This window comes from Echiichthys vipera (genome assembly GCF_963691815.1).
Source record: "Echiichthys vipera genome assembly, chromosome: 16".
In the NCBI taxonomy this organism is placed as follows: domain Eukaryota; kingdom Metazoa; phylum Chordata; class Actinopteri; order Perciformes; family Trachinidae; genus Echiichthys; species Echiichthys vipera.
In genome coordinates, this window is record NC_139841.1 from 15,540,520 (window position 1) to 15,554,232 (window position 13,713).

At 41.1% G+C, this 13,713-nt stretch overlaps 1 protein-coding gene across 2 annotated transcripts in view; it reads left to right on the forward strand.

The window, feature by feature from the left end:
• The first annotated feature begins 3,448 nt into the window (after positions 1–3,448).
• strbp (spermatid perinuclear RNA binding protein) overlaps positions 3,449–13,713 on the forward strand; it is a 73,363-nt gene continuing 63,098 nt past the window's right edge. Inside the window, exon 1 of one of the 2 annotated variants that reach the window (XM_083930247.1) lies at positions 3,449–3,500. The gene's annotated coding sequence lies outside the window, so the exon portion shown is untranslated. Of the gene's footprint in view, positions 3,501–5,451; positions 5,589–13,713 lie in introns of those variants that run through there. The other variant, XM_083930246.1, reaches the window with a different exon arrangement.

The following is a 13,713-nucleotide window of genomic DNA, read 5'->3' on the forward strand; positions in this document are numbered from 1 at the left end:
TAGAAAATAAATTGGTACCGTGGTCTGCATATATCATGAGTGCTAATAAGCAATGACAAAAATTAAAGAAACAGAAGAAGATGGGATCAATCTTTGCATGGTTGATAAAAAAAAGTACAAAGGGTGGTGGAGTGTGAAAGTCAGATTAGTATTTATTGAAATTCTTCCTGGCTGCCAGGGCAGCCTGTGCGCATCCATGCGTGAGTCCGCCTCGCTCTTAAGCCTATGCCACACTGCCACCACCATCTGCTGCCCGTCCAAGTTCTGTCCGGCCCAGCAAGACGCCTCAAACACGCACACACAACTCCCTATGTCCTGCTTGTGGTCAGATGGCCAGGTGGCGTCACACCAATTGACCAACGGTTGTTACGCACACGCTGAGACCTACAGAACTCCACGGTCCACCAACAGAAAGTCCCTCTCAATTCTTCTGCTTCTTTCTCTTTTCTTGATGTGGCCTGATTTACGCACATAGGGGGTGTCTATCTGTCTTTCCGTCTGTCTGTCCTCCCGTCTGTCTGTCCTCCTGTCTGTTTCTCTCTGTGCCATTTGGCCTGTTTCTCTGCTTTGGATTGAGAACATAGGAGCTCTTCCTCACAACCACCAAACAGTGTTTATGTGTGTACTGTACGTGTGTGTGTGCTGTGCGTTTTTTAGAAGACAACTCTGAAAAATAACTCCTTAGAGGGGTGTCAGATGGCAGGCGTTTGTGTTGGTGTGTGTGTGTGTGTGGGGGGGGGGTGGGGGGGTGGGGGGGGGGGGTGGAAAGATGATGGGGGCGGCTGAAGGAAGGGATAGAAGGGAAACAGGAGGAGGGGGTTCTGTTCTCTCTTCAGCTTTTGTTCTCTGAGATAATAACTCTCCACCCCCTGACTCCAAAAACCAAGGGAACCCCTCCAGTCTGGAAACAGGAGTTACATTCGGCCTTGTGGTTATGGCAACTGGTTATACGTATATATTTAAGATGGCAAGATGATTAACTGTATATTTTTGACAGTTGGTGCTGCAACTGTGTCAGATTTCTCATAGTCAATTATAAATGTCCTATGTTGCCCTAAAAAAACTAACATGCTTTTAATTTGGGTCAAAATTGAGTAGGGGGGAAACAGAGCCATATCACTGCCAACAGCCAGAGGCCAGTTGAGTGTCTTGGCCTAATCTGCCAGGATTAATGGAGAAGACTGAAATCTGAGTACAGAGAAGAAAAGATGTTACAAACTAGGGCTGGGCGATATGGCCAAAATCATCCGTCCTGATATAGGCCATTTCATATGTTGATAACAATATATGTCATAATATAGCATGTCTCCTGGTAATTCAGTTGATAAATAATTTATATGAAATACTTCAAATAAAAAGTATTTAAATGTTTTCATTAAAAACAGGATGTAAAGCATAAAAAAACGATGTTAATATTGCAGTAACGCAAAAAACGTTGTATAGAAAAATATATATGATAGATATTTTTCTATCGTTTTGGCGATATGTAGATTTTCTTCTTTCTTCTATTGCTAGAATATCTCAGTTTATAACAATATCCTTTCACCTACTTCATGTGAAATCATGGTTGATGCAATCCAGTTGTTGTGAATCACATTGAAAAAGTAAAGTTTTATTATAAAAACAAAAACAAAATTTCAATTTTCAAATGACATTCCCACAAGTATTGCAGAAAACGTTTTCGGAGAAGCTTGAGCTAATGTGCTTGTTATTGTGAATTTGGACAATACAATTGTGTCTATCACGAAATCTCAATATGATTTTTTTTTTCATATTATTGATTCCATTGTTAGACGATAAATCATAAAATTGAATTATCGCCCAGTTCTATCACAAATTGTAGATATTTCAACTTCCCTCATTATACTAAGAGCACCACGTTCAGATAGAGGAGCTACAGTGCTGGTAGTGGCAATTTCTGCTCTCAAATTTCTTCTTTAAAAGTCAACACTAAATACAGGAAGGCAGACATTTAGGGGAAACTGAGAGGAAGTCAAAGACATTAGATGTTACTGTGAAATCGCTGTTCTCTTTGCTGTGACCTGGTTGACTAGAGCAGCATCTGCAACCCACATGAAATCTAAAAATACTCCCGCACCATTGACTGCTACTATGCCGTGGCCTCGGTAGGTAGATGAGTAACTGTGTGTATGGCATGCTCATGTGCATGTGTTAAAGTGTGGGGTATGGGCTACATTCTGAGGTTTGCCGCTGCCTTAGTTAGAAGCTCAACCTTGAAACCTCTGTAAATATGTGTTTGTGTATTTGTGTGTGTGTGTGTGTGTGTGTGTGTGTGTGTGTGTGTGTGTGAGTGTGTGTGAGTGTTGGGGGGGCATTTGGGCTACACTATAAGTAAAAGAGGCACAATTGCTGTACAGTACATTAATGGCATATGGCAGAGCTGATATAAGTGTTACAGTAAATACCGAGATTGTGACATACAGGGAAAGATGGTAAAGCTGTTATAGTTTTGAAATGTTATTGTATTGAAAATGAACAAGGAAAGTGAAAACTAATAGTAAGGACTTAAAAGGTTGCCAACAATAAGAGAAGAATGCAAGTGCGACAAGAGTTTTGGTGTAGTGTCTTTTGTGTTAGACTGCTTTTTTGTGTATACACCTATGTTATACTGGTGATTATGTGTATGGGTTAGTAAATGTGAATATGTCAGTACTCTGTTGGTACGTCATTCAAAAGAGTGCCATGGAAGTCCTTCTGTCATGCCAATGACAGATGTGTGACAGATGCTGCTAATGTTAGTGAAGGTTGGCTTCTTCTGTGGATCTTACATTGCTATTACCATGATGCACAGCATTCAAGCCAAAACTAAAGTATCCATAGAGCATAAAGTTTGAAACGTTTTCAAATCTTTATATTTCATTTTGTGCAATATTTAGTTTGCTGGTTAAACTTTATATATTCAGGAAGTCTCACTGAGATTATTTCCAAAATTCCTTTATGTTGACTTGAACAAAAGTAGGCTGCGCTATACAAAACTGGTAACACAAGTCTATTAATTCATGTGAACCTATGCCATTTAGCCTGTGAGACTTAACATGTAAATGCATGCCCTGATACATTGTTTGTATTTTGAAAAGTAGTCTTCTCTCTGACACACACACACACACACACACACACACACACACACACACACACACACACACACACACACACACATGCACACACACACACGCGGGGAGCGACCCATCCATATTATGCAATATGCAAGGATATATTCTGCACCAATCTGTTTTTGTTCTGTCTTTCTTTCTCTCCCTCTGCCTGCTCTTCCCCTGCACCGTTGTACCGTTCACCGTACAGGTGCGACCGAGCAGCGGCTCGAGCCGCTCCGCCAATTAGGAGCATTGAGCGTGACCACGTGAACAAATCCTGTTGTCTAAATTTCCGTTCGGCGGCGAGCAGCTCGGAGTGAGCAGCAGCGCTAAAAGCCTCATTGAGTGGGAAGTAATAACTGCAGGCTGAACGGGAGCCGTGTGCAGGTAAATTGCTTTTTTCTCTGCTTTACACTTTTTGTGCCTTCATCCCCTCTCCCCAGCTTTGTTGGGCTAGTGTGCGGTGCGGATGCGGGACTCTGGGGCAGAATGTCTTGGATTAAATTGGTCGTCGCTTGCGGGATTCTCTGCTCTCCTCCGATCCGCGGACAGGACAAACAGCATCATCGGCTGGTCGCTCTGCACCGTCTGCGCATTGAAACTCAGCCACCCCGCTCCTCCCTCCCACCTCCTCTCTCCCTTTCTCACCCCCGTGTCTCTCGCAGACACACGAGGCTATTGATAGTTGACAGAAGCCTTGTAATCCCTGGCTGATCTGGCTGACCTACGCCACAGCCATTTGCGAAACAAGAATGTTGATTGAACTTTATTTTGTTTCGAAATTTGTTTAAATTGGTAACGCCCGCATAGATTGACGCCGTGCAGGGGTTTGTGTGAGAGGTTTCTTTTGGTGCTGCTGCATGCAACCAGGCAAGCAGAAGCAAGCTTTTATTGCTGAATTATTTATAAGACTGTCTGGAAGAGAGTAATGCTTCTCCACGGGCTCCTTCTAATCGGGATTTCTCCCCGTTTCGATTTAAATGCTCCATGTTTTTTTTTTGTTTTTACTGTGTCTAGTCTAAGATAAAAATCTAAATGTTTTGTGTTTCTTTTCGATTGTTGTGGCAAATATGGGGACTGGATCGGGCGAAAAATCAATTAGGCTAGTTTAAGCATTATAAAGCATTATTATCAAGTAAAAAGGGCAAAGCTATTCTGCTTTTACCTTTTGGAATTTGAGAAATTGTTGATTTTATCTGACTTTTGAATATATTTTGAGTTGTGGACAAAATAAGCACTCTGGGAACTTGTTTATTTAGGACGTAGACCTAGATTAATCTAGACAAATATTGGCAGGTTAACAGATGGTGAAAATGATAGTTGTTGCCCTAAATTAAAGGTTGAAGAGAATGAGCAGAACACCGCCATCTAGTGTCTCAAGATCGTAGTCGCAACAACAACAAAAAATACCATCAAAAGGGTTGTCATGTTTGTCAGACCCGTCCCACAGGAGACCAGACTCTATTTGACCTGTTTGAACCCATCCCCTCCTGCACATCGCACCATAAAAACAAGTATTGCAGGGAACTTTGACTGACAGTTACTGTTAGCCGTTACAGCTCAGTTAACATGAAAGTTAGCTTACCGATCAAGGAGAAACTTAGCTATTTCGGCGTACGGTTTAATGTGTTGAACTCTTATATCTCAGTCCATGGAGTGAATGCTTGGCCTATATTGACTCTGGTTTTTGCCCGTCTCAGGTCACTCAGCTGCTGGGTCAAATAAGCAGCTGAAGGGTTGGCAAACTCCATTTCACCCGGTGCCAGCCTACTGTAGCTGCACCCAACAACAGACAACCCTGGCAACCCGCAATGCCCAACGCTATTGGCTGCTACAATGGAAACAGAACGTGACAGAAATTCATTGTCAAACCTGTCAAAAAAATAAAATAATTCTGACTAAATATATATTTTTTATGGAGAATCTTCCATTCTGTACCCCCCAAAACGCCCCGTGGGTGTATTATTAAAAAAAAAATATATATAAAGCTTTTAATTTAAAAAACAAGATTCCACATATTCAACCTTTGAATTAAATGAAAAGGAGCTTTTTCTGGTAGTATTGTCTAACTTCAGATGTACGGTTATTTATTTCACTTGAACTTTTCTGTGAACCTCAAATGCTTCCTCGTAGAACAAACAGAAACACAAACAATATAGAAACAAAAAGATAATTTGCAGTTTATTTGCCGTGCTACGTTTCTGCATATTCACAGCTCTTTGCTCCACCGGAATAAAACTCCCCATCCGCGCATGCGCACCCCCCACCGTTCGTCTGTCACCGGGATCTCGCTCGCTCGCTCTCTCTTGTCTCCGCCGGTTGCCAAGGCACACAAGTTAGTCTGACTTCCCCTGGTTGCGGCTGGACGCTGACAGCTCAGCTCGGCTCACTCATTTGACCTCGGATTTTTGCCTCTTTGGATATCTTTTAGTTTTGGTAGCAGCGACGGAGCGTCAAGAGCTTACTACTCTCACTGTAAGTTGCTTGATATTTTCTTTCTAGCTATGTTTCTTTCCTGTATTTCACGAGGACTACCCATGCGTGTTCAGCACTGTCACTCCGAGAGAAACCTGACAGGAGTTTGTTTTTTTTGGTTTTAACGCTCGCGTACTCTTACTTGGTTTGGAAGTGAAACTGCTTTTTTTCTCTGTTATTGTTCGTTATCTGCTTATCTGTTACTTGCTTTCGCTCTTTGTCCGTGGCAAGAACAAAAGGAGGAACTTACACGTGCTGAAACGTTAACTTTCCTCATGTTGTGTCAGTGTTTTCAGACGGTGTTTTTAGTAAATTGTCCTGCAAAAAGCAAACTAATAAGGAGACCGAGTCGCGCGGTTTAAATGTGCTCATCTTTTACAGCAGGTGTCTGATAAAACACTTCCGCACTGTGCTGTGAGATATCGATCTTATGTAAACCCATTGAGGTCTGTTTACCTTAAATATTTCTCTAACTCTTGTAAGAGCTAGTGGAGATGTCACAGTTTATTTGGCAGCTATCTTTTTTTGTTATTGTTATTAGTTATTGTTGTTTCAGTATAGTTTCACTTCCCCCTTTTAAACGAGGCGCTGTTTTTTTTAGGAACTATAAGTAAGTTATTGAAGCACCTTGTTTCACCATCGAGGTTATTTCCTCAAAATAGCAGTGTGTGTGTGTGTGTGTGTGTGTGTGTGTGTGTGTGTGTGTGTGTGTGTGTGTGTGTGTGTGTGTGTGTGTGTGTGTGTGTGTGTGTGTGTGTGTGTGTGTGTGTGTGTGTGTGTGTGTGTGTGTGTGTGTGTGTGTGTGTGTGTGTGTGTGTGTGTGTGTGTGTGATCAAGTGAATGACAGTGAGAGAAAAAAATGCTGAACTTCCCTCTGTTCTCGCTGAACAAGCTTGTCCGGGTACCTAAACCTGTTAAGTAGTCACAAACGTACATCTTATTTCTTGGACAACAGCAGCTAGGAAGACAACAACAGGCATATCAGCGTGTCATTATACAAAAAGTCTTCACACCTGCCTGTACAGTATCATGCAAAACTTTCCACACAGTTCCCTTTGGTGCTGAAACATCACTGTTGCACATTTCGTATCTAATTCTCATGTGTGTGTGTGTGTGTGTGTGTGTGTGTGTGTGTGTTTGTGAGGTGGTTTTCTGTGTTCATTGACTGACTGAGCTGTATTTGGTCTCTGCTGTGGTCTAGTGGTTCTCATTGGTCTGTACTGGTTTCAGTAGTTTATCGGCTCCTTATGCCTGGTGGTCTCCAGGCTTGACTAATGGCCTGTTGCCTTTGGGTTATTTTTGTTTGCTCCACCCTGCAACACCCTGTTCCACCCTGTTTCATGTGCAGGAGGTGTCCCTGTTAACACACACACAGCCACACCTGCCCTGGTTTCATAGAAATGTGGGGTTTGTTTAAATACCCAACCCTTGCTTCACATGTCTAGATAGATTTGATTTATGAAGTGGAAACACAGACTTCTTTAGTTGTTGCTTGTTATGGCCATATAATGCTCCTCTTATGTTACATACAGTGGACCTTGTGAGAGGGAAAGATGGAGTAATTGCATCCTTGCTTCTTGGTATGTGTGTTTTAGAGATCGTCACTGATCTTGCAGTCTTGCTTCCTTTCTTGGGTATTTATGTTTTTTTTCTATGATGGACAAATATCCAGCGGCAACTTTACAAAGTGAGTACCAGGGATAGGGCAGGCTGAGAAAGTGTGTGTGTGTGTGTGTATACCTGAGTGGTTGAGTGTGTATGCTCCAGGCCCACTTTCACACACTCTTTTCTTTTAAGCATTGACTTGGCAGTGAACTCTCTATCAGTATCGACGAGATAAGAGGATGAGAAGGAGGGAGAGAGGGAGCTGGTTGTAGGATCACGATACACAATCTGTCTTAGTCTATCTCTTTTTCTTCCTTTTTTTCCTCTCGCCATCTTTAGCCCCTTTTTGCAGTCATTTGTCCTCTTAAAGCCTACTTACAAATAAGGAAACACATTTTGTCTTGATTTAGTGCATTATTTATTAATGTTTAGTTTATTTGACATTTGTAAGTCAACACACCATAAGAAAGCATATTCCATCATAATTAGAAGATACCGTATTTCCATATATCAAACATGGGGAGTCATTGGATTTGAATTGCTTTACTCAATTTGGAAATTGATTCTTATTTTTTTACTTATGCCACTTTATTGGGCAGATTCCCAGATTAAGGACACATATGGAATCTACAGGACCAAGGTACACGACATGAACACGCACATGCCACAAAAAAATCACAGTTTTGTCTGGTGCATTTGTTCTATCTATTCCACACTCAGTCAGGTAAACAGCATTTCATTCGTCAAATCAAGTCCAATTAGTTTGATCTATATTGCCCCAAATCACAACATTTCCTGAAATGGTTTGCACAGCCAGTGTAACACCCTCTATCCTTAGATCCTCGATTCTGATAACGACATCTCAGGAAGAGAAACAGTTTTATTTAAAAAAATGAAAATATCTGTCATCACCTCTTAATCTATAGCCTGGTTCTTTTTTTAAAAAAACCTATCCATATTGCCTGTTTTTTTTTTTTTTTTTTTGAAAACCCATCCATGTAAGTGTCTGCTTTATGTATGACTAGGAGCAGCATTGTGGCCGCTCGGCTGTTTGGGTTCTGGTTTGCTTTATGTTATGTTCTTGGTTTAAACTGTTTAGAATCTCAGTAACACACACTCAGTAGCAGAGGAGTCACAGGAGCAGAGCACTCACAGTGGCGTCACACAATGTCTCTTCCTTCTGCCGGTGCAGCGTGTGTGTATTCTGGTGCTCGTGCCTATCAGCGAAACAAGAGTCTACCCACCACTTCTCAGATTCTAGCATACAGCAGCACATTTAGAGTCTCATCTGGCAAGGAAATGTAGCACTAATCCAATTGGCTGGAGCTTTAGTAAAAGCTTTCCTAATTGGCAGATATAGCAGCTGGCTGCCAAGGTTCCAGTAAGCACAACAGGGAGTTGGGGAGAGTCCCAGTGGTGCAGGAGAGAGTGAACAAAGGGCAGATAGCAGAGTGTGCTACTGTTTTGAATGTTCCTCCACTTGGCAATATAAAGGACCAATCTGCACTCTGCTGACTCAGATCCATCCAGCTGACCATATCTCATTTTCAGCTATGTTGTTCATGCAAATACACACATGCAAACACACACTCCCCCCACATTCCATCTGCGGAAACAAGAATGGCTTTTGTCACACAAACATGTTTGAGGAAACATCTTCCCAACTGGCTAAGGAACAAAAGCATTAACACTGGGATATTGACTGTGTGTATGGGTGTATTACAAGAGGAAGAGTGGTTCTTTGCAGAGAAAAAAATACTGCTACCAACATCCACCGCAGCCATTCCTGTTTCCTTTCACCTCAGTGTGGAATCCAGGAATAGCTCAGAGTGACAGAGACAAGAGATGAGAGAGAGAGGGAGAGAAACAAAGCGGGACCGTCAGACAGACAGACAGCGGCAGAGCGTGTGAGAGATGGCCATGTAAGGTTTCCTGCACCATAGCTTGCACTACCCCACACAAACACTGAACCTGAAGTGAACTGTTCAGGGCTTGGTTTCCCAAGTCAGTGTTAACTTGAACTTTGGCTTTGTGTGGCTCCTTTACAATGAAACAAAGGCAGCCTTCAACATAAGAAGCATCGGGGAACTTGTAATAATAATGAGTTCCTCCTGAGGAATGTCTTGTTTGGTATACAAACGGTAGCAGTGTTTTCACTTAATACGTGCTGTATGTATGATGAATTAATTTCCCATTGTAAACAAGTTACTACTTAACTTAGTACAGCTTAGTACTTCTCAGTAGTCATCATTTGCAAGTATTCAATTTCCTGTTTCTGCCTGCTCTGTATTTTCATGCAAGCATTCCTATGGAGATATTTGTATTTGTATTCTCGATTAAGTAGTCATTGTCTAGAGAGTATCTGAATGCAGTCTGGTAATTTAAATTACTATATAGCTTTAACAATTGTGTAAGAATCGAAGCAGTTACATTAATACAAAGTTGTTCAATCAATGAGGCACTGTTTTTGAACAGAGGCTTTGAAATATATAAAATAAATAAAAATACTTTTTTAATTAGTGAGGCCAGTGAAGAACAAATTACATGCAGCAGAGAGTTTTTATCGTCTTTGCTTTGCACAAAGAATTGAACATATTGACCTTTTTTATCACATGGAAAATGCTCCAGATGGCATCGTAAACCACTTGATGTGGTTTTACGCAGAATCCCTGTCCTACAAAGTGAGATGAAGCTCAAAGAATATATTTTACCGTACTGACCCTGACGCAAAATCCATTCACTCGTTTAGTACACACATGCCGTCATTTTCTGTACTATATTGTATGATGATTTGAAAAATATCTCAACCATGAAAAAAATAACCTGAAACCTAATAGTCAGTTCACATTAGATTTGATGGATAAGTGTAAACATGTTCATCTGATTGACTGAAGTGGGCATGACCAATATTTTTCTTGTCAAATTTTGACAAAACTAGTCGCTCAACTATTTGTTCACTGTACTGTAGTGTCATTGAGTAAAGGCCATTATGGAGGAAAGCTTTCAGAACTCCACTCTCTGCAAATTTCATTTCACTTACTGGTGCGATGATGGACTTACCAGGAAAGAGGTTGTCATGAAGGACGTGGGCGAGGAGAGTTGAGAATGTGCTTTTTTTTTTTTTCATTGCTGGGTTTGTTAGAGTGCAGTTAGCAGTATCACAACAGTTATTTCTGCACTAATTATGTGCCATTGTATCATGCTTACAATACCACATCTTCAACATTTATGATGAGGTATTACAAGTAGAAAGGTAGACCATGAACAAGGGCAAGGTGAAGATGGGATTAAGAAGTGGCAAAGGGTTATCCTCACAGCTCCAGTTCTCAGGAGCAAACCAAACCACACGTCCTTCTTTGTTCACTTTGAGTTTGTGATGCTTTCTTGTCTCTCATTTTTGCTGTTAATCGCCATGTTGTACTTGTCTTATATCGAAGAATCTATCAAACTAAACAGAGATAAAAAGTCAAGCAGAAAGGAGACTGGTCATAAGACAGATTTAAATAAGAGAAGAAGTCAGTGAATTATGTGAAAGGAGGAAAGTTAGTTAGTTGCATCCAATTACATTTACATGTAATAAACATATGGGAGGCCCATATGCTCTATCACTCAACTACTGAGTGTCACCTCTCTACTCCACCCTGCATGCACGCACGCACGCACGCACGCACGCACGCACGCACGCACGCACGCACGCACGCACGCACGCACGCACGCACGCACGCACGCACGCACGCACGCACGCAGCAACACATAGCGGATACATGTTGATAATTAATTTGCACGGACCCCAGCCGCGCTCTCTCTCTCTCTCTCTCTCTCTCTCTCTCTCTCTCTCTCTCTCTCTCTCTCTCTCTCTCTCTCTCTCTCTCTCTCTCTCTCTCTTCTCTCTCTCTCTCTCTCTCTCTCTCTCTCTCTCTCTCTCTCTCTCTCTCTGTCACTCTCTCACACAGACATTTACACACACAACCTTCCCCTATCCCCCTCCTCTAATGTCCCAGCTCTGCTTACTGCATCAAAAAGAGCTTAGATCAGGGAAACTATAGCTCACCCCCATGTAGTCTTCCTGGAAGGTCGGGCTATTTTTCAAACCACACAGACTGATGAGCTATGTGTATGAGCAAAATCTCTCTATTAATCTTTCTTATTAATACATTAGACAGAACAGAAAGTGTTGGCTTCCCTCTGATAACAAACATGAAAAATACTGCAAGCCCTTGTTGTAGGTTTTTAGTTTTTGTTTGTGCCTTTTAAAAGCATAATCAATCTCAATCTGCCATAATCGGCATTTGACAACAAACAGTGTTAAACATTGCATGGATCGACTTATTTTCAATTGAAAGAAGCGCTCCAGTTCCATGAAGAAGATATGAAGTACCCACCCTAGCACCATCTTTCAAAGTCATACTCACCTAGGATTTCTTAACCCTTGTCATGAATAACTGCAAGCAAGTCTGTCTCCATTAGAAGGCAGACTTCCAAAGCATTCCTTTGTGCCGCTTTGAAAGCAACCCACAAGAAAAATTATTTAGACCAATTCTGAGCCCTAACCACAGTTTGAAAAGAACACAGGCACTAGAAATAAACGTGAAAAAAACCCCACTACATCTGAATTCCATCCCTGGAGAAATTAGAAAAAAAATTATCCTTCACCCTAAATAATGGCACTTTTGCTTTGTGTGTGTGTGCATATGTACCTGCAGGCTATATTTTCTCTACTATAATGACCCAGTGACCGGTGTTAGCAGATTAATTGCTGCTTTCATGTTAAACTGAGGCATATCACCCCGTAATTGGTAATAGAGATTATCAGTGAATGCTGTGTTAGTCTCTATGTGTGTCTGTGCAAAGAGGTGTGTGAGATTTCTTTATCTGATTAGGAAGTTTATCTATTAAAGTAGGATTTATGGGATTCTAGGCTCTCTCCTCTACGCACACACACCAGCCCACGCTGACACGTGTACCAGCGGAGGAAGAGGAACACAAACAGAATGCATGTCTCTGTTATTAACAAAATCATATTGCACATTGCAATGCCTTTGCTGAATACTCAGACTATGGATTGTGACACGTATTTCATCTCAAGATGACCTTTGCAAACTTTAAGTGCTGAAATGATTTGTTGTGGATAGGCCATTGACATAATATAGTTAAGGTGATATATTAAGTGCTTTATAAAACTCTAATACTGCAGTTTTTAGCTTCTCAGGGTTGTTAATTGAATACCCCTTTGATTATTTTCGACTTGTTAGTCCTTTGCTACCAATGCAAGCTTATTTCCTAACTTCAGTGTATACTTTACGTTACCTATTAAGTCAGTGACATGTATGAATTTACAGTATTGATGAAAGTAAACCAATAAAATGTGTGTAAATCTGACTGGGTTGACACAGTCTAGATAATGTACAGTAGACGCACATACTCGTGTCATATATGCCTCATAGCTACTGAGGTGTATCCACCCGTGTTTGTTGTGCTAGCTGGGAGAAGAAGGAAAAAGGATGCAACAGTCAGACTCTCATGCCTGTGAGCAGACACATAGCACTTGCATGGAAGCTTAACCATATTTCTCCTGAGATTTTTTGGAGCCACATCATCGTCTCACTCCAGCACACACATCAGCCAGCTGTGTGTGCGTGTGTGTGTGTGCGTGTGTGTGGACAGGAGAGAAAGAGATCTGTAAAATATTTATTTTTTGCTTGTGCGCATCTGAATGTTTTTAATTAATAAGCAAAAAAAAAGTTCTGTTAAATATTGGAAAAACAAACTTTCTTTTTGTGTGGAAATTTACCTAAAGGATTAAGGTCCACCTTCAGAACTTGACACGGCTATTTGTTAGCAGCTTGATATTAAACGTATTTCAGTGATCTTTTTGTTGCAATTTATATTTTTAGTTTAGTGGTTTCTCACATTTCCATGTAACAAATTTCGACAATGCCTCAGTACTTTGCACTTAGCTGTGGGTTTTGTGTGTAGGTGGGGAGAGTAAGAGCCACATGAATACACTGTTAAATACATAAATAGATAAGTGATAAAATCATGATACAGTTAATGAGAAGTTAAAGCATTTAGTCCAACAGCTCTCTAAAAAGTCTCTTTTTTCTGGCCAAAACACACAGTGCATTAACATGCACAGCAGTAACCTGAAAATGGTCTTTCCCCGGTTAAGGGAATAAACGGATCATTGAAGTTACCTTTGGTACAGTAGGTGGCGCTCCGCCAACTGGTCCGAATACAGATTTTTCTTCCGTTCCCTTTTAAAAAAAAAAACTCTCAAAATTACAACAACAGGAAAGCGGGGGAAAATAGCCGACTTTTGAAGAGAATTACGACAGAAATGGGTCTTATTGCTAGTAATGTTAATTGCCATGGTGAAATTATCCCTTGGTTTAAAGGTAAAGCTTGTGTTGTTGTTTTTTTTCACATTCTTTTTGGCGCAGATGCTTCCTTATTTTATTCTATTTCCAGTTCAGAAACAACTGCCACGGAGTGGGGAGGGGCAATTATAACCCACGGAGCA